General features: G+C 37.9%; 1 protein-coding gene and 1 non-coding gene across 4 annotated transcripts in view; both read left to right on the top strand.

Moving 5' to 3' along the window:
- Positions 1–22,478, top strand: part of Trim33 (tripartite motif containing 33) — a 123,156-nt gene that overhangs the window by 5,981 nt on the left and 94,697 nt on the right. The window lies entirely within an intron of this gene.
- On the top strand, positions 11,712–11,814 carry LOC114096783 (U6 spliceosomal RNA). The gene has a single exon (XR_003583492.1). It is a non-coding gene; the product is annotated as a U6 spliceosomal RNA (small nuclear RNA).

Here is a 22,478-nt window from a genome sequence, read left to right as displayed (position 1 = left end):
TTTAGGGTGGATCCTACTGGGAATAGGGCGGCTCCAGGTTTAGGGTGGATCCTGCTGGGAATAGGGTGGCTCCAGGATTAGGGCGGATCCTGCTGGGATTAGGGCATATCCTGCTGCCTCAGGCCCCCGCTCCTTTGGAGTTCCTGTTGAGTTCTCAGGGTCCTGAGAGAATTGGCGCCCGGAGCTGGGTGAAGGCAGTGTGTTCACGGGAAGTGTGGGTAGAGTGTGGGAATAAAGAGTTGCTGTTTGAATCTACAAGGCTTTGTGGTGGCTCGGTTATTTTGTGCCCAGCCAGACTGCGGCAGGTGGGGAGGAGTACTGGGGATTGAACCTTCAGGTGCTTAATCACTGAGCCACACCCCCAATCCTTTTATTTTTTTAATTTTATTTTTTTAGAGAGAGAGAGAATTTTAATATTTTATTTTTCGGCAGACACAACATCTTTGTTTGTATGTGGTGCTGAGGATCGAACCCGGGCCGCACGCATGCCAGGCGAGCGTGCTACTGCTTGAGCCACATCCCCAGCCCTATTTTTTTAATTTAGAGACTGGGTCTGGCTAATTTGCTTAGGGCCTCACCAGTTCCTGAGGCTGGCCTTGAACTTGTTCTCCTGTCTCAGCCTCCTTAGATGCTGGGATTATAGTTATGCTTTACCATGCCCAGCAAATTATATGCTTTCTTTTTTTTCCATGAAAAGTAATTTTTATTTGAATGACAAACTGGTTTTTCAGCATGAGTATTTGGCAGCTTTTTTTCTCAAAAATGAATAAATTGAGCCTGTCATTTTCAGGAAAACAGCTGATATGTTGCTAATGATAAAAGTTGAGCTTTGAAATGGAAATTAGAATTTTGGAAAATTTATGTTTGCTTCTGTGAGTTGATTGGCAGTTTTTCAATGTTTAAATTGTTTTCTGATGAGGTTGGTAATGATAATGAATGTGTATTTTTGTTTTTTTGGGGGGTGGGAACAGTGTCAGTATTTGGAAGGTCTATATAACTTACTCAATCAGTATTTTCTAAACAACCTATGTGTAATGATGAAAAATTATGCATAGGAAAGTTTCAAAATGCAAAGTAGATCAATAAATAGATTTTAAAATTAGAGAATTGTTACATGTTACAGCTGACATTTAAGTAATGTACTTTCTTTCTATTTTTTTTTTTTTTTTTTTTGGTACTAGGGATTGAATCCACGGCACTTAACCATTGAGCCACATTCCCAAACCTTTTTAAAATATTTAGAGACAGGGTTTCACCAAGTTGCTTAGGGCCTTGTTAATTTGCTGAGGCTGGCTTTGAACTTGCAATCCTCCTGTCCGCCTCCTGAGCCACTGGGATTACAGGCATGTACCACTGTGCCTGGCTAAGCATACTTTTTAAGTCTTTTTTTTTTTAAAATATGATGACGTAGTCAGTTATCTGACTACATAATTATTTGAAGAGGTTATTGAAATGTATTCCCTTTTCTTAAGCATGTAGACATAGCTATATGAGGTTAGATTTTCTTCAAAATTTATATTTTTTATGCTATTCAAAGAAAACAAATTGTCAAAACAGATTAAGTGAGCTGAGTTTGGTGGTTCACACCCATAGTTCCTGCTACTTCATAGTGCTTTCTTCTTCTTCTTCTTTTTGTAGTGGTGGGTATTGAACCCAAGGCCTTGTGCATGCCAGGCAAGCATTCTACCAACTGAGCTATATCTCCAGCCTGAGTCCCTGCTACTTGAAAGGCAGATGCAGGCAGCTCCCTTAAGTCCATATATATGAGTTTAAGGTCAGCCTGGGCTACGTAGTGACACCTGTCCTAATAAACAAAAGCCCCCTGATGAAATGCAGAAGTATGTATCTAGATGTCCTGTACTAAAACTCACATTGCAGAGATTGAGAAAATGTAGGACAGTGCTATTCAATTATATGTGTAAATACTTTTTATGATTCTGGGGATTGAACCTAGGGCCTAGCACTAGCATATACTCCACCACTGAGCTATATTCCCAGCCCCATAAATTTTTTTATTTGGAAAATAAGTTATTTTTGATTAAAAAAAGTTACTTGAGCATTATTTAGTCAGCTTTTCATCACTGTGACTGAAGTACCATAGAATAACAACTTAGAAGTAGATGCTGCTCCATAATTGGGGGCCAGGGGGTAAGGGAAGAATAGAGGAACGTTGAGTTGTGCAGTGGGGTGTGAGGGAGGGGCGAGGGTGGGGGGATGGGAAGGACAGTAGAATGAGATGGACAATATAAATGTATGGTTGCATATCAATGTGACTTTGCACCATGTATAGGAAGAGGAGGGAGAAGTTTGCTCCATTTGTATACAGTGTGTCAAAATGTATTCTACTGTCATGTATAACTAATTAGAACAAATTTTAAAAAAGAACAACAACTTAGAAGAGGAAAAGTTTATTTGGGCCTCATAGTTTCAGAGGTCTCAGTCCATAGACAACTGGCTACATTGCTCTGGGACCAAGGTGAGGTATCACACCACAGAGGAAGGGCCCAGTGGAGGAAAACTGCTCCCTTCATGGCAGGGTCAGGAGAGAGAGAGGGGAGGAAGAGGCCACAGGGAAGAGTTCTTCCAGGGCATGCCCCGAGTGATATACCAACTCCAGCTACATCCTACCTGTTGACTGTTACCACCCAGTCAGTACATTCAGGCTAGGATGGACTGATTATGTTATAGCTCTCATAATACAATCATTTAACCTCTGAATATTCCTGCATTAACAGGAGCTTTTGGGGACACCTCATATCCAAACCATAATAAACGTGTAAAGAGATGCTGCTTCTAATGATTATTATTCTGTTTATGTGTAGTAATGGAGGTTGAACCCAAGGCCTTGTACATGGTAAGCAAGCCCTCAACCACAGAGCTATACCCCCAGCCCTTATTATTTTATATTGAGACAGGGTCTTGCTAAGTTGCCAGGGCTGGCCTTGAGCTTTGGGATGCTCAGGACATGTCATTTGAGTAGCTGGGATTATAGATGTGCATCATCATGCCCAGTAATAACTCATTTTAAAATAAATTAATATTAAAATTTCTGCCTTAGGTTCTGATGCTGTACATATTGATGGCTATAATCACCTAAGCAAAAGCTCTGAGTTCTCAGTAATTAAGAATGTAATTATGCTGGGTGCAGTGGTGCATACCTGTAATGCCAGCAGCTCGGGAGGCTGAGACAGGAGGATGGAGAGTTCAAAGCCAGCCTCAGCAACCGTGAGGCACTATACAACTCAGTGAGACCCTGTCTCTAAATAAAATACAAAGTAGGCATGGGGATGTGGCTCAGTGAAATTAGTAAAAAAGGGATCCTGAGACTAAAATGTTTGAGACCTGCTCCCTTAAAGGACAATAAGAAAGTGATAATTTAGATTCATCAGGCCAGAAGGAAGAATATTAAATTATAGAACAGTAGGAGGTGGCAAATTTATACATTTATTGTCTTTAATTTTGGTACCCATCACAGTTCAATATAGAGCCTACCCCCAATAGAGTAAAAATGAAGAAAGTATTTAGTAACTGAAGCTTGGCTTTCATAAATAGCTTACTGTAGATCCGATTCATCCCTCTCCCCCATATTTATGACTTAAAGTTCCCTCACTGTACTTTGCTGAGGCCAAGTTCAGAGACTGGGATCAAGGAGGTAGATAACTGCCTCTCTATTCCTAGTCTTTGGATCCAAGGGGAAGTGAGAAAAAAGTAAGAATGAATGAACGCAGATACAAATTTTTTTGGTACTGGGGATTGAACTCAAGGTACTCAACCACTGAGCCACACCCCCAGCTCTGTTTTGTATATTATTTAGAGACAGGGTCTCACTCAGTTGCTTAGTGCCTCGCCATTGCTAAGGCTAGCTTTGAACTTGAGATTCTCTTGTCTCAGCTTCCTGAGCTGCTGGGATTACAGGTGTGTGCTACTGTGCCCAGTCAGATACACCATTTTCAGAAAAATATGTAAAGCTTGTGTTCTAGTAATATAAATAATATGCACTATATAGTAATAATGAGCAGTACTTTGTGAGTATGAGTGTGTATATGGTGGTAGGGATCAAATGTAGGGCTCATGCGTGTTAGGCAAGTGCTTTCCTGCTGAATTATATCTCCAGCCCCAGCAATACTTTTTGAATGCTTATAATGTATGATTTATGTTTCATCTATCAATTATTTGTCCATGTGTTTTTATTTTTCTTTAAATTACATTTTTATTTGTTTTATAAATATTCTTTATAGAATTCATATAATTTTTTTTTGTTGGTTATGGAAGTTGAAGATTTTTTTCTGAGCTTATAGCTTGGTGTGGTAGTCAGCCTCCAAGGTGGCCCCATATTCCTGTCTCCTGGTTATTTACTTGCTTCTATGATTTCTACACACAGTTTCTCAGGGCTGGTCTCTGTGACCAAGAGAGTATAACAGAATCAACAGTGACTTCTCAGGCTTGGTCATTAAAAGAATATAGCTATTTCCCTGCTCTTTGGATCCCTTGTTCTTGGGCAAAAAAGTTGCCATTTGTGAGAATACTATAGTAGTCCTTTAAAAGTGCCAGAACTGGGGTTTTCTGCCAATACCCAGCACCAACAGCCATATGAATGAGTAGCCCTGGCTCATGTCTGATGCAGCCTTATCAGAGGTACTGAGTCAGAGCTGCTAGCCATGGCCCTGCAAATACCTGTTTAAAGGAAACTTTTAGAAATAATTATTGTTATAAGCCACTGAGTTTTGGAATAATTTGTTACATAATGGATAATTGATACACTTGACTTAGCCACTGTTTTCAAATAATTTGTTACACAATAGATAACTGGTACACTTGATTTTTACTTTATAGAGAGCTGACTTTTCTTTTCTTTAATTTTTTTTTAAGAATGAGGAGGAGACCATCTTACTCTTTTTATTTTATTTGTAATATATTTTTTTAAAATTTATTTATTTATTTATTTTAGTTTTTGGCGGACACAACATCTTTGTTTTATGTGGTGCTGAGGATCGAACCCGGGCCGCACGCATGCCAGGCGAGCGCGCTACCGCTTGAGCCACATCCCCAGCCCGAGAGCTGACTTTTCATATTTGAGTGTTTTAAAAACTTTTAATCAGTCCATCCCACCCTTCATGCCTTGCTTTTTATTTGTGGTACTGGGGATTGAACCCAGGGGCACTCTACTACTGAGCTATATCATCAGCCCTTTTTATTTTTTATTTCAAGACAGGAGCCCCCTTGGTTGCTGTGACTGGCTTTGAACTTGGATCCTTTTCCCTTGGCATCCTAAGTTGCTGGGATCATAGGCACATACCACTGTGCCTGGCTTCTTTTTTTTATTTTGAGACAGAATCTTACCAAGTAGCCCAGGTTGGCCTTGAACTTGATCCTGCCTTAGCGTCCCAAGTTGCTAGACTCCCCCTACCCCCATGTTGCTCTATAGCTATTTAATATACTCTTCACATATATCTTGTTCACCATGCCTGGCTCAACCGACATTCTGAAAAATCCTTTTTTTGGTACCAGGGATTGAACTCAGGGACATGAGACTACTGAGCCACATCCCCAGCCCTATTTTGTATTTTATTTAGAGACAGGGTCTTGCAGATTTGCTTAGTACCTTGCTTTTGCTGAGGCTAGCTTTGAACTCTCCACACTCCTGCCTCAGCCTCAGCTAGGATTACAGGCATGTGCTAGTGCGCCTGGCTCCAAAAGATTTTTTTGTTGGATTTAAAAAATCATTTACATTTCACATTTCTGTGAGCTTTATTTGGTTTAGTTTCATAGAATACTCCCCACCCCCCCACCGTGGATTTAATATCTTCTTTCTCTGGGGATACTAATTAAGTTTAACGTCCCTAGATATTTTTCTATTCTCACTATTTATTTTTTTCTTCTCTACCTGCCCCCTTCTTTTTTCCCTCAGTGCTGGGGATCAACCAGGGACTTCTGCATGTTAGGCAAGTGTTGTACCACTGAGCTAGTTCCCCAGTCCTGTAGTCTATTTAAACAACATTAATAAAAATACCATTGCATACTATCATTTCAAACAAAAGAGGAGAGTGGATTTCATATATTTTGCTCTAAAGGCACAGTGAATTATTTTCATGGTGTTGGCCAAGCATAGTGTTTTTATACTTTGATTTATAGTTATGTTAAAAGATACAGCATGCAGCATACATAGAACCAGACTAAGCGCTAGTCATATTCCCAACTCACAGGAGAGCAACATAAGTAAAGTCTAAAATGAATATTTAATCACAGCAGAATTTTTCTAAAGATAAAAGTGAAAATGAGGCTAAGACCAAGGTAAATTTCCGAGTGACGCCTTCATTAGCCAAGCAGAGAAAGCCCTTTACCTATGGTGAGTTAATTTAAATCATCCTCAGGGCTAGGTGAGGACCTACAGTCCAGCTACTTAGGAGGCTGAGCCAGGAGGATCATTTGAGATCATAAGTTCCAGACCAGTGTAGACAGCATAGCAAGGCCTCCATGTCAAAATAAAAATAAAACAAAAGCAACAACAAAAACCTATAAATCCTCCTCAGTTAAACAGCAAAATGTTATTTTCCAAAAAGAATTTCATTCTTATTAGTTGATTTATTACAGATATTTTATGCCATGTGCGGTGGAACATGCCTGTAATCCCAGAGGCTCAAGAGGTTGAGGCAGGAGGATTGGGATTTTAGAGCTAGCCTCAGCAAAAGCGAGGTGCTAAGCAAGTCAGTGAAACACTGTTTCTAAATAAAATAAAACATAGGGCTGGGGATGTGGCTCAGTGGTTGCTAGCCCCTGAGTTCAATCCTTGGTACCCTGCTCCCCCCAAAAAAATTTTTACTAGATTAATATATTTTGAATTTCGTTGATAAAAATTTTAGAAATTTGTTTTCTTATTTAAGTACTTACATAATATCTTTTAATATTATCTGTTGGCCCACAAAGCCTAAAATATTTACTGTGACTTCTGATGCCGTATCCCACACTTGAATTGAGTGGGAAGGATTAGACATTGGTTATGAGTCAGATTTCAAGAAGTGTGATGTATATAGCCTACCTTATTGTCCAGGATTTGGAAGAGTAAAAATTTCTAAATTTCTACTTCTAATATTACAAATGACTGCAGAATAAAAAGTATGAATTACTATGTGGTTTACTAACAGAACGCCAATATCCAAATTATATAACTTTTTTTTTTTCCATTACTGGGACTGGCTTAAAAAGTAAATCTCATGTTCTAAGTACTTACACAAAAATTGTCACTGAAATGATAACCTGTCGGTTTTTCATCTTCAATAGAGAAAATATAAGGGTTGAGTACTTCTGAAAAATTGGAAATAATCATTTTAAGCACTGAATTTCAGCTCTCCTTCATTATATTACATTTTCTGCTTTGTTCTGGGATGTAGTTAATCTGTAGAGTGCTTGCTTAACCTGTACAGGGACTTGGGTTCAATCCCCAGCACCACAGAAACAGCAAATAACACTGGGGTAAAGACTGACATTTAAGCCACCTTAAAAAAATTTTTTTTTTCCTGCTTTGTGTTGAGTCTTACCTTTATGTGTTTGAGAAATATTAAAGAGATATATGCAATGAACCTTGAACTCCTTAAACCTTACTGAAGAGCTAATAGAGTATTAAATAACATAAGACATACTGTAACAGTAAACTAAACAAGTGTTCATTGAAATATTGTTCAGTAGAAGATTCTGATTAGTTATGGCTGCATTTCGCTGCTTCTCCTCTTATTGTTGATTTAGAGGTGGTGATCACCTTTTCTTAGATGATTTTATGCTTTTGGCTATAATTACTTCTAAACTATTCAATTTCCCCTTTTTCTGTTTTCCTTCTTCATTTTATGTTGCATACTTTCAAGATAGGTTGTTTGAATCAAGAATTAGCATGGATAGTGTGGAAAGAATTATGTGGATAGTTGTTGAATTATTTGACTAATTCAACAACTTCCTTTTTATAAAATAACATCAGTTTCAAGGTAAAGCTTTTTCTTGTTACTTTAAAAAAACTTTTTTTAGTTGTAGATGAACACAGCATCTTTATTTATTTTTATGTGGTGCTGAGAATCAAACCCAGTGCCTCACGCTTGTGAGGCAAACACTCTACCACTGAGGTACAGCCCTAACCCTTTCATGTTACTTTATTTGCTCATAAAAATTTCTTGGGGCTGAGATTGTGGCTCAGTGGTAAAGCGCTCACCTAGCACGAGCGGGACCCGGATTCGATTCTCAGCACCACATAAAAAATAAAGGCATTGTGTTGTATCCATCTACACCTAAAAATAAATAAATAAAGTATTAAAAAAAATTCTCTCAAAGGGGTAATATTATCCTCTTTTTCTTTTGGTGCTGGGGATTAAACCCAGGGCCTTGAACCTGCTTAGCATATGCTCTGCCAGTGAGTTATACCCCAAACCTTCAATAATTTCTTTTCCTTCTAAGAGGTCTTGTTTTACTGTCCAGGTTAATCTTGAAGTGATCCTCCTGCCATAGACTCCTGAGTAATTGGAACTAAATGTGTGTGTCATTGTGTTTTTCTTTTATTTAGTAATATAGGGATTGAACCCAGGGTCTCCGGCATGCAAGTGCTCTACCACTGAGCTACATCCCTAGCTCTTTTTATTTTTTGTTTTGAGACTGGGTCTCATCAAGTTACCCAGACTATCCTAGAACTTGTGATCTTCCTGCCTCAGCCTCCCTAGATTACCAGTGTGTGCTACTGCATCAACCCTCTTTCCTTTCCCTTTCCCTGTCTCTCTTTCTGTCTCTGTTTCTCTTGAAGCAGAGTGGGGAAATCATACCTAAACGTAGTTCTTCCATGTGGAGATAGTAGGATAAGCCTCAGATACCTTTAGAAACCATTGTAAGACATAAGGTGTAGTGGAGGTTAACTAGCCTAAAACTGAACTTAAAAAAAAAAAAAAAATCAGTTGATTTGAATTGAAATTTGAATTTAAATAGTACTGTTTTGGCCAAATAATACCAGGTAGGCTGCTAGTTTTCTGCCTTTGTTCTAACTTAGTAGAATCTTTTTGTTAGTCTCTTTGTTTGTATTGGATATAATTAATTATAATTCGACTTCTTAATTTTCTTTTTTTTGACTTCTTAATTTTAAAAGCTTAAGTACTTAAGTAAACTTTTTTCTTTAGAGTGTTTCCATTCAGTAAGCTATAGCATAATATGTTCATTAGTAAGCATCACTGTACTGGTCAGTATTGTTTTTTTTTATCTAGTTGGAGAAACAAATGCAAGAGCTTTTTCAAATTGTGTACATAAATCTTACAGTGAAATTTGGAAAGTTGATTATAATGCTGCATAAATAAATGATGCTTAGGTCTCAAAGTAAATTCATAAGTTTTTCTATCCTGTGTTACAGGTACCCTCAGAATTTTACTAATACTGTGTCGAACCATTTTTGTGGGAGTAGTTTAATTTGTGTTTTCCTGACAACTAGTAAAGTTCAGCATCTTTCTGTGTATTTATGGCCTTTTCCTCCCCCTCCCCCCCCTTTTTTTGTTTTTGGGTGGTGCTGGGTATCAAACCCAGCCCTCACTCATGCCTGGCAAATATTCTACCATTGAGCTTGTGCTCTACCACCAGCTCTGGGTGCCTACATTTTTTTCTTTTTCTTTTCTTGGGGACCGGGGATTGAACTCAGGGGAACTTAACTACTGAGTCACATCTCCAGCCCTTTTTTTGTACTTTATTTAGAGACAGGGTCTCACTTGCCATTGCTGAGGCTGGCTTTGAACTCGTAATTCTCCTGCTTTAGCCTCTTGAGCCACAGGGATTACAAGTGTGTGCCACTGCACCTGGTTTATATTTTTTATTAATGGATTGTCTGCCCTTTTAATTTTTTTTCCCTTCCACTGGGTGTGTGTAGGATTCTTTTCATATTCCAAGCATGAATCCCTTGTCAGATATGTTGTCATATATATATATATATATATATATATATATATATATATATATACACACACACACACACACACACACACACACACACACACATCAGTAATTGTCCCCCTTCCCTCTGCTGGTACTGGGGATTGAGCCCAGGTGGGCTTTGCCACTGAACTGTGCCCCTGCCTCTTTTTATTTTGAGACAGAGTCTTGCAAAGTTGCCAAGGCTGGCCATGAACTTAGACAAATCTTCCTACCTATAGCCTCCCGAATAGCTCGGATTACAAGTGTGCCCAATGACACCTGGCCTTGCCTAGTAATTATATTTTAGAATTTTACATTTATTTTAGCTTTTGAGTAAGTAGTACTTTTATATTGGCTCAAAAATTAATTAAGTCCACAAAATTACATAGTGAAAATCCTCCTTCCCACTCCTTGTTCTCATCTAGCTCCTGTCTCCCCAATAGGTAGCATGTTAATAGTTCATTTTGTCTTTTAGTATATCTAAATGATTTTCTACAAGGATGTTAAATCCATTCATTGTTGGAAAGAATAGTCTCTTCAAAGAAATGGTGTTGGAACAATTGAATATTCAAGTACAAAACAATGAAGTTGGGCCTTTCCCATGCATATGCAAAAATTAATTTAAGATGGATCAATAAGCCAGTGGTGGTGTGCACTCCTGTAATCCCAATGGCTCTTGAGGGTCATGAGTTCAAAGCCAGCCTCAGCAATGGCGAGGTGCTAAGCAAGTCTGTGAGACCCTATCTCTAAAAATAAAATACAAAATAGGGTTGGGACTGTGGTTCAGTGGTTGAGTACCCTTTAGTTGAATTCCCAGTAGGCTCCCCGCCCCCCCCCCCCCCCGAAAAACGATGGATCAACAACCTAAAAATAAAAACTGAAATCAAAGCTCAGAAAAAAATAGTATATCTTCATGAACTTGAGATTGGAGATACATTCTTAAATATGAGCAACAAAAGGAAAAAAAATAGATAAATTGAATTTCATCAAAATAAAAAACTTTGGTGCATTGAAGGAAAGTAAAAAGATAACCTATGAAGTGTGAGGAAATATTTGTAAGTCCTATATCAGATAAGGATGTAGTATCCCGAATGTTTAAAAAACTCTTAATAAACTAATAATAAAGACAGATAACCAAATTAAAAAGTTGGCCAAATATCTGAATAGACAGTTCTGTAAAGAAGATATATACATGACCAAAAAAGTGCACATGAAGGCTGCATGGTGGCGTAGGCTGTAATCCCAGTAGCTTGGGAGGCTGAGGCAGGAGGAGTTCGAGAGTCAGCCTTAGCAAAGGCGAGGCGCTAAGCAACTCAGTGAGATCCTGCCTCTAAATAAAATACAAAATAGGACTGGGGATGTCGCTCAGTAGTCGACTGCCCCTGAGTTCAATACTCAGTACCCCCACTCCCCAAAAAAGCTCATGAAAAGATGCCCAGGATTCTTTGTCATGAAGAGAAATGTAGCCCTGGGTGGAAATATAGCTCAGTGATAGAGTGCAGAGCCCTGGGTTTGATTTCCAGCACTGGAGGGGAAAGTAAAAAGGGAGGGGTGGAAGGAGAAGAAAGGGAGGAGAAGAAGGAGGGAAGGATGGGGAAAGGAAGACAGATACCATTTTATGCCAAGTAGGATAAAACTGGCACCCAGTGTGATGGCTGAGGCAGGAGGATCATGAGTTCAAAGACAATTCAGTGAGACCCTGTCTCTAAATAAATACAAAAAAGGACTGGGGATGTGGCTCAGTAGTTGGGCTCTCTGAGTTCAATTCTCAGTAACAAAACTGGTAGTGCTTGCTTAGGCAGCAAATACACTAAAATTGGAATGATACAGAGAAAATTAGCATGGCCCCTGCACAGGGATGACATGCAAATTCAAAAAGTGTTCCATATTTGTGGAAATAAATGTTTGTAAATAAATAATTAATTTTAAAAAGTGGCAAATGTTGGAAAGGATGTAGGGAAATTAGAACCTTTATGTATTGCTGGTAGGAATAGTGATTCTTCAGAAAGTTAAATGTAGTACTAATATGTAGCTTATTAATTCCATTCCTATAATCTTTCATATCCAAAAGTTGAAAACATTGATTCAGTGATACCAATCAGTGTTAATTACAGCATTATTTACTAACCAAAAGGTGTATATAGCCTAAGTGTCCATCAGCAGATGAAGTGATAAAATAATGTTATGTACCTAAAATGGAATATTATTTGCCCATAAAATGAAATGAAATTCTGAAACATGCTGCAACGTGAATGAACCTTGGAAATATAAGTAAATTAAGCCAGACACAAGTGGGCAAATATTTTAGTGTCTACACTGATAACGAAACATTCACAATAGGCACATTCATAGAGATGGAAAGTTGATTTTAGATTACAGTGCCAGGAGGTTGGAAGGAATGTTGAATTGTTGCATTTCTGTTTGGGATGATGAAAAGTTTTGGAAAAGGTGGTAATGATTAGATGCTTGCAAAACATTGTGGCTCTTTTAAGTCCACATAGCCATTTTAAAAGAGCCACAATGTTTTGCAAGCATCTAATCATTACCACCTGGATTTGGTGGCAGAGGCTCAGTTAGAGGCTGAGGCAGGAGGATTGCTTTGAGTCCAGGAGTTCGAGGCTAACATAAATGACTTAGCAAGATCCCATCTTAAAAAGGCAAATATTGTTTTATATATATTATAACACAGTAAGAAATGCTCTAAAAAGTGATTTTAAAATCATGTATTTGAGATATTTTTTATCATATATTTAAGAATCAGTTTTGACTGTTTGTGAATTCTTTATTGTAGAATTCACTGAATAAAATTCATTTGTAACCGTAGTATAAATAATTGCTTTACTTTTAGAGTCATTCATAAACTTGGGTAGAGTGGCAAAAAATTTGACTTGCCTGGCAGTTTCTGTATTTCCAGCTGAGGTTGAACAAGGCACTGCTCTGCCTGTTTTCAACTCTTTCATTGTAAACAAGTATCCTCTTTAGTGCCTTTTGTTGGTGATTTCACTATTTAAAATGACCCCCAACTGAAACGCCTAAATGCCCTAAATGCCCTCTTGTGTCCTTCAAAGCACCAAATGTGTGCTTTTATGGGGAAGATAACTTAGAGAAGTTTCATTCAGGCTTTAAGTTCCAGTACTTAGGCTGTGAATTCCACGTTAATGAACTAGCAATATTGATGAATGAAAATATTGTGACCAGAGGCTTGTAGAAACCTAATCCTATATTTCCCCAGGAGCATTATTTAGAATTTACTAATTTATTGTTTGCATCAACTTTATACTACCTAACTACTTTGAATAATGAGAATTGACCCAATGTCAGAGCAAATAAAGTCTTTTTTTGGGGGAGGGTATGTGTACTAGAGATAAAATCCAGGGCCTTGTGCATATTAGGCGAGCACTCTCCCACTGAACTATACCTCCAGCTCCTAAAGTCATTTTTTTATGTAAATGGAAATACTACTTTGAAGCCTATTTAATCTGATATTAATATAGCCACTTCTTTTTTCTTAAAATATTTTTTTTAGTTGTTGATGGACGTTTGTTTTATTCGCTTATTTATATGTGGTGCTGGGGATCGAACCCAGTGCCTCACACATGCTAGACAAGCACTCTACCACTCTACCCCAGTCCTAATATAGCCACTTTTTTTTTTAATATTTGTTTTTTGATTGTAGTTGGACACAATATCTTTATTTTCTTTATTTATATTTATGTGGTGCTGAGGATTGAACCCAGGGCCATGCATGTGCTAGGTGAGCGCTCCACCACTGAGCCACAACCCCAGCCCCCACCCCCCCAGCCACTTTTAAAAAGAAAAAAATGCTTAGAACTGTGGGTATATATATAGCTCAATGATTGAACACTTAACCTACTACGCATAGGACTCTGGGTTTGATCTCTAGCACTGCAAAAACAAAACAAGCAAGCAGGCAGCTGAAAAAACCTTTGGGAATCAAAAACCTTTGGGTGTGTTGCAAGTTTGAGGCCAGCCTTGGTGGCATAGTGAGACCCTGTCTAGGTAGATAGGCACACTGGGGATATAGATCAGTTGTAAAGTGCCCTTGGGTTCTAATTCCCAGTATCAAACAAAAACCTACCAAAAAACCACCTACAAAAAAACAGTTGGAAGGTAGGTATGTGGTAGCTCTGTGGTATAGTGCCTGCATAGCATCCGCAAATCCCTGAGTTTGAGTTCCAGAACTACAACCAACTCACCCCATTCCCCCTCTGACATAATTGAATTGACATAATTCACAAACCATATTTCAGACATTTGAAGTATATGTTTTGGTAGTTGTATGTTCACCGAATTGTGCACTATTGTCACAGTCAGTTTTAGAACATTTTCATTATTTCCCATAGAAATGGTTCCCATTATTGATTATTTCATATTTATTGCTTCCCTCTCCCCCCATATACCTGTGAAGCTGTTGTCCACTACAGTGTGGAAGTCTCATGTCTCCACAGAGGGCATTGTCTTGAGCACGAGCTATAATGAAAAATGATATAATTACCTGAGATATAATGGTTTTTGTCAGGGTTCTCCTTGACTGTTTCTCTTATCTCTATTAAACTCTCTCCCTGTTGGTATCATACCTAGCTGTTAGGCTCTATTAATTGTTTTGATTACTCTGTTTTTAACAGTTCATTGGGACAGAAGTTTTTCCACAGACTGTTGTGATTGATCCTTCCTCCACCCCCCATAGGTTTTGAGGTTAGTTTTAGGTTTCTTCTGACCCTAGCAGAACTCTTTAGAGATCTTTTTGGTTCTCTCTTGTAGTTTGCCCCATTGTTTAGCTTGCTATTCTTATGGAGCTATCATCTTTCTTTTAATGATTTGCCATCCAAATTTCCTGTTTTTAAGAGTGCCCTTAGGCTTGAATTTATCCATCATTCTGTTCCAGCTCTTTATTCTTATAGTCCTCATTTTCTCCTGGAAAATTAAGTCTTTGAGCCTCTGCTTCAAAGTTGTTGCTGGAAACAGTGATCTACTTTTTTGGGGTGACATGAGCAGTTTGTTGGGTTCAGTAGTATTTGGTCTCATTGACTTGCCTCTCCTGGCATGGATCCAACATTTTTTGGCTATCTTTGCTCTAGGAGTTGGTATTGGTTAGAAGAAGGGAGCTTGTGATTTCTGGGTACACACTGCTTTGAATTTAGCATTTGCATTCCAGAGCTAGGTGGGATAAGAAATGCCTGTAGCCCATATCTCCTTGGAGAAGGTGTCTTAGCCCTTGACTTGGAGCTGGAGGGGGAAATCTTTTTGACTGGAGTTGCTGTCACTGTGTTGAGTTGATGGGGAGGGAGAGAGCGTGGGTCTTAGCTCAAGTGCCATAGACCTTACTTGTGTTTACCAAGATTTAGTAGTTTTTCCCTGACTAAATAGTTCACAATTTGCTGTGTGTCCTTAGGTCAATTTCTACATATTTTAAATAGTTGTTATTTTTTTTATCTTTATTTTTATTTTATGTGGTGCTGAGGATCGAACCCAGCACCCTGCACATGCCAGGCGAGCGTGTTACCACTTAAGCCACATCCCCAGCCCATTTGTTATAGTTTTTTAAAAAAATATTTTTAATCAGTTTTTATCATCTCCTTAGGGAAGGGTATACAGAACTGCTGCTACTACCTTTCCAAAATTTGTCCTTTTTAAAAAATAACAAGCCCTGGGTTTTGTGGTACACGACTGTAGTCCCAACTACTCAGTAGGTTGAGGCAGGAAGATTGCTTGAGCCCAGGAGTTGAAACCTGGTCTGAGCAGCATAGTAAGACTGTTTCAAAAGGGAGGTGGTGGGGGAGTGGGATTAATGGTCATGATATGTCTTTTTCCATCCTTTTACTTTCAGTGAACTGATTTCATGTTTGAAATGAGTTTCTTGTAGATAGAAGATTTGGGGGCATGTTTTTATTTTTTCCACTGTGTCAGTCTTTTAATTTGTGTATTTAGAGATATTTAAGGTATGTAGGTATATTTAAAGTTATGATTGTGTTATAGCTTAAGGATGCCTTTATTTCTATTTCTCTTTTCTTTATGTGAATTATCTAAACTTTTTTTTAAGAGTCCATCTTTAGTTTTTGTATAGTTTTAATCTAGTGTTTTGAATAGTTTCTTAGTGGTTGGTTTAGATATAATTATAACTTTCATTTGTAACTTTTAGTTTGTATTGACGTTTTACTACTTGGAGTAACTAAAGAAACTTCAGTTTGGTAAAATTATCTCACTGAGTTGCTTAGTACCTTGCTTTTGCTGAGGCTGGCTTTGAACTTGCTATCCTCCTGTCTCAGCCGCTGGGATTACAGGTGTGTGCCCCTGCACCTGGTTTAATTTTATTCGAGACAGGATTTTGCTAAGGTGCCCAGACTGGCCTCGAACTTTGTGATCCTCCTATTGGAACTATAGGCAAGTGCCACCATACCCAGCTGTTTTTGCTCCATTTTTTTCAAGATAGGTTGTTATTTTAATTTGGATTTCCAAATTAAAATTGATTTTTCTTTTGTTATGTTTTAGTGTACTTTTTCACTGCTGGGACCAAAAGATCTGACAAGAACAATTAGAGGAGGAAAATTTTATGTTGGCTCACAGTTTCAGAAGTCTCAGTTCATATATGGCTGAGGTGAGGCAGGACATAATGGTGGAAGTGTATGGTGGAGGAAAGTAGCTTAGGACATGATGATCAGGAATGACAGAGAGAGAGAGAGAGAGAGAGATATCTCTGTTCAAAAAGAACAAAATATAAACCCCAAAGGCATGCCCCTAGGAACCTACCTCCAGCCATGTACTACTTGCCTACAGTTACCACTCAGTTAATCCCTATTAGGGCATTAATCCACTGATTTGGTTAAAGTTCTCTGTTTTTTTTTTTTTTTTTTAGTGGGTACCAGGGATTGGACACCCCCCGCCCTATTTTGAATTTTATTTATAGACAAGGTCTCACTCAGTTGCTTAGTGCCTCACTATTGCTGAGGCTGGCTTTGAATTCTCCATTCTGGATTTTCCTGTCTCAGCCTCCTGAACCGTTGGGATTACAGGTGTGTGCCACTGGGCTGAATGGGTTAAGGTTCTCTTAACCCCATCATTTGGTCTCTAAACCTTCTTGTATTGTCACACATAAGCTTTTGGGGGACACCTCACATCTAAGCCATAACAATATGTAATAAACTTTTTATTTTGTAAAATTTAAATTGTTTATATATATAACCAATACGTGCACTATAAAATTTGGTACCCTTTGAATTGGGAGAAGTTTTTCTTTTTTTAAATATTTATTTTTTAATTTTTAGGTGGACACAATATTTTTAATTTTATTTTTATGTTATGCTGAGGATCAAACCCAGGGCCTCATGCATGCTAGGTGAGTGAGCACTCTACCACTGAGCCACAACCCCAGCCCCTGGGAGAAGTTTTTCTTGCTTGTTTTTGGTAGCTAAAGACAAGGATACATTTTGCTAAATGTTCACAGACATACCAAAGAATGTATGTTTTCTATTCTAGGAATATATAAATAACTCTTTAAGTTATCCATACCTGTTGCATTTTCTTTTTTACCTCATTTGAAAAGTATACTGAGAAGTCATTTTATTTTTGTCATAGCTTCCCTTCATTTGAATGATTTTCCTGTTACTATTTAGCTATTTTTATTTCTAGATTTCTGTTTATTTCTAGGTAACTATTTTCATATTTTTTCTTTGTCATAGTTAAATGTATTGTTTCTTTATGTTTAATGTATTAGTTGTATACTTGCAATCTCTTTTTATTTAATTTTCACTCATTTTTACTTTTGGTTGATATTTTTTCCTGGGTCTGTCTGCTTTCACTGTTTCTTTTTTGGGTCCGAGGGCAGGGTATAGGAGATTGAATCTAGGGGTATTTCACCACTGAGGTGCATTATTAACCCTTTTTGTTTTTTGAGTTAGAGTCTCACTAACTTGCACAGACTGGCCTTAAACTTATGATCCTTCTGCCTAAACCTCCTGAGTAGTTGGGATTATGGACATGTATCAAAGTACCCAGATGCTTTTACTTTTAAAAAGATGTCATTGCATTAACTTCTGGCTCTTACAGTTTCTTATGAAAGTTCTGCTGTTACTGTTCTTTATGTTTAAGTATGTCACATATCTATTTTTTCCTTCTGCTTTTAAGATATTTTGTTACTGGTTTTTTAACAATTTGATTATGATGTGCTTTTGCATGCTTTTATGTAGAGATGTTATCTTCAGGGATTATTGAGAATCTTACATTCTTGGGTTATAGTTTTTATTGTTTGGGAAAACTGGCCATTAGTTCTTAAAATATTTTTCTGATCCTTTTTCGTCTTATTTAATACTTCATTGCAGGCATACCTCAGAGAGTGTTAGTTTTATTCTGGACCACTGTGGTGAAGCAAATGTTGCAATAAACTGGGTCAGACAGTTTTTTGTTTTTTTTTTTCCCAGTGCAAATAAGTTTACATTATACTGTAGTCTTAAGTTTGTGATAGTATTATACCTAAAAAATGAAAATCAACAAAAAACCCCACAGTGTATGCTTTATTAAATGATACTTTATTAGGTTGAGAATGTAATTGAGTGGTAGAACACTTACTTCGCATGCATGAAGCCTTGGGTTCAATCCTCAGCACCACCCCAAAAGACAAAAACAAAATACTCATGGATATCCCTCCCCCTACACACCATTTATTGTTAGTAAAAGTACAAATGACTATTTGAAACTTCAACAAATTGTAATCTCTTTCCTGGTAGAGTCTTTTTCCTCAATGTTGATGCTTGCCGAGTCTTCTGGTAGCGATTGCTGAATTGGTGAATTGAGTGGCTATAGTATTTTCTTATACAATGAAGTTTGTCACTTCATTTGACTTTTTCATGAAAAATTTCTTGATAATGTGGTATTTTTTGATAGCATTTTACCCACAATGCAACTTCTTTTAAAATCGGAGTCAGGGGCTAGAAGTGTAGCTCAGTTATAGAGGCTTACCTAGCATGTGGGAGGCCATGGGTTCAGTCCCCTGCACTGTAAAAATAATAAATAAATTGGAGTCAGGAGGACTATTTGACCCCATGAATTTGAGAACAGCACGGGCAACATAGTGATACGCCATCTTTTTGTGGTTCTGGGGACTGGATCCAGGGTTTCTTTACCACTGAGCTATATCTCTAGTCCCCTTTTTTTGAGTATGCTGTGTTGCCTATTGTGGCCTTGAATTTGTGATCCTCCTGCCTCATATAGGCATGTGCCACCACACTTGACAAGATACCACCTTAAAAAAACAAAAAAGTAGTTAGTTCTCTCAATCCTTGTTGCTACTTTATTAAGTTGAATAATATTCAAAATCCTTTGTTGTCCTTCCATTAATATTCATAGCATCTTCATGAGGGCTATGTTCTATCTCAAGAAACTGATTTTCCTTTTTTCTTTTTCTTTTGGTACTGGGGCTTGAACCCAGGGGTGCTTAACTGCTGAGCTACATTCCCAGCCCTTTTTATTTTTTATTTTGAGACAGGGTCTCACTAATTTGAGGCTGGCTTTGAACTTGTGATCTTCTTACCTCAGCCTCCCGAGATGCTGGGATTACTTTGTGTGCCACTGCGTCCAGCTCAAGAAACCACTTTCTTTGTTCACCCATGAGAAGCAATTCCTCATCCATTCAGGTTTTATCAAGAATTTGCAGCATTTGAGGTACATTTTCAGATTCCACTTCTAATTCTACTTTTCTTGGTATGTCTACCACATCTAATGTTACATCTTCTGCTGAAGTCCTGAACCAAAGACATCCATGAGTGTCAGAAACAACTTTTTCCAAACTCTTTTTTTTTTTTTTTTTTGGTACTAGGCATTGAACTCCAGCACTTGACCACTGAGCCACATCCCCAGCCCTATTTTGTATTTTATTTAGAGGCAGGGTCTCACTGATTTGCTTAGCACCTTGCTGATGTTGGCTTTGAACTCAAGATCCTCCTGTCTCAGCCTCCCAAGCTGCTGGGATCACAGGCATGCATTATCGCCTTCCAAACTCTTGATAATTTTATTTTGACCTCCCCACATGAATCACAGATATTCTTAGTGGCATCAGAATGATGAGGTCTTTCCAGAGGGGTTTTTTTTTTTTTTTTTAATGTTTCTTTTTTATTTTTTAGTTGTAGATGGACACAATACCTTTATTTTATTTATTTATTTTTATGTGGTGCTGAGGATCGAACCCAGGGTCTTGCACATGCTGGGCAAGTGCTCAACCACTGAGCCACAACCCCAGCCCCCCCAGAAAGGTTTTGATATACGTTGCCCTGTTAGTTCAAAGGAATTATTACCTATGGAAGCTATAACCTTACAAAATATCCTCTTTAAAAAAATAGCAAAACTTTAAAGTAAAAGTTACTTCTTTTTTTTTTTTTTTAATTTTAATATTTATTTTTTAGTTCTTGGCAGACACAACATCTTTGTTCGTATGTGGTGCTGAGGATCGAACCCGGGCCGCACGCATGCCAGGCGAGCGCGCTGCCGCTTGAGCCACATCCCCGGCCCTAAAAGTTACTTCTTTATCCATGAACTGCAGAATGGATGTTGTGTTAGTAGGCATGAAACTAACCTTAATCTCATATCTCCATTGGAGGTCTTGAGTAATCAGGCACTTTGTCATTGAGCAGTAATACTGTGAGAAGAATCTTTTTTACTCAATAGTTTCTTTCTTTTCTTTCTTTTTTTTTTTAAGAGAGAGAGAGAGAGAGAGAGAGAGAGAGAGAGAGAGAGAGAATTTTAATATTTATTTTTTAGTTTTCGGTAGACACAACATCTTTGTTTGTATGTGGTGCTGAGGATTGAACCCGGGCCGCATGCATGCCAGGCGAGCGCGCTACCCCTTGAGCCACATCCCCAGCCCCACTCAATAGTTTCAACAGTGGATTTATTATTTAGTAAATCATGTTGTAAAGAGATGTATTGTTATCCAGATTTTGTTGTTCGTTTAGAGTACAGGTAGTGTAGATTTAATATGAGTTTTAAATGCCCTAGGATTTTTGCAGTGGTAAGTGAAGATTGGCTTCACTTTAAACTTACCAGTGCCAATAGCCCATAATAAGAGAGTCAGCCTGTTCTATTGACTTTTCCTCTAGCTATGAAAGTCCTAGATAGTGTCTTCTTTCTGTAGAATTGTGCCTAAATTGCAAATCTTTTGTTTAGCATATCCACTTTCATCAATTATCATAGCCAGATCTTCTGGATAACTTACTGTAAATTCTAAATCAGCACTTGGTGCTGTTTCACCTTGTACTTTTATGTTACAGAGACAGCTTCTTTTCTTAAGTCTCATTAACCAACCTGTGCTATTTTCAACTTTTCTTTTGCAGTTTCATCACCTCTCTCAGCCCTCATAAAATTGAAGAGATTTAGGGCTTTGCTCTGGATTAGGCCTGACTTAAGAGAATGTTGTGTCTCGTTTGATCTTCTATGCAGATTGCTAAACCTTTCTCTGTATCAGTGATAAAACAAGGCTGTTTTGCTTTCCTATCATTTGGGTGTTCACTGGAGTAGCACTTTCATTTCCTTCATGAACTTTTCATATGTCTCCACAACTTGACTAACTGTTTGGCACAAGAAGCCCCAGCTTTTGATCTATCTCAGCTTTCAAAATGCCTTCATAGGCTTGATCTTTTAAGTGTGACTTAAAGGGTAACTCTTCATTTCATTTGAACACTTCAAGGCCATTGTAGGATTTTTATTTGCTCTAATTTCAGTATTATTGTGTCTCAAGGAATAAGGACGCCCAAGGAGAAAGTGAGACTGGGGCTGCAATGATCATATCACACAAAATTGATTAAAGTCACCATCTTATGAGTGTGGTTTGTGGTGCCCCAAAAGCAATTATAATAGTGATATTTAAAAATCACTGGTCACAGGTCATCATAAAAGATGTAATACTAATGAAAAAGTTGACATACTGTGAAAATTTAGGAAAATGTGACAGACATGAAGTTAAGTAAGTGTGTCGGAAAGATGGCATTGATAGACTTTCTTGATACAGGGTTGCCACAAACCTGTAATTCACCGTGAGTGCAATAAAACAAGATTATATGTATACATTTATTAGACCATTTAATTTTCCTGCAGGTGATGAGTCTCTGCTTTTCTGTTTTATTTTGTTTATCTCCATGCTATTTTGTTTTTCTGTTTCCCTTTTATTTCACCAGATTTTTCCTTACATAGGTTTGAAGGTGAATTATTAGGTGCACATATGGTTTTAATCATATCTTCCTCATAATTGATATTTTTATCATTATAAAAATTTTTGTTATTTTTGTGTATAGCTTGCTAGGCAAATACTCTGCTACTAAGCTACATTATATCCCCAGAACTTTTATGACATAGGGTCTTGCTGTGTTAACTCACAATCCTCCAGCCTCAGCCTTCTGAGTAGCTGAGATTATGTGTGTGCCACTATGCCCAGACTCTAAATAATTTTTATTAGAACGACAGAGGCCAAATATTTTCTTATATAATTTGTTTTGAACTACTTCCCCCTCTCTACCCCACATATTGGGGATTGAGCTTAGGGGTTGCTCTACTAC

Source organism: Marmota flaviventris, chromosome 10, assembly GCF_047511675.1.
Source record: "Marmota flaviventris isolate mMarFla1 chromosome 10, mMarFla1.hap1, whole genome shotgun sequence".
Taxonomy (NCBI): domain Eukaryota; kingdom Metazoa; phylum Chordata; class Mammalia; order Rodentia; family Sciuridae; genus Marmota; species Marmota flaviventris.
This window is presented reverse-complemented; position numbering and strand designations above follow the sequence as displayed.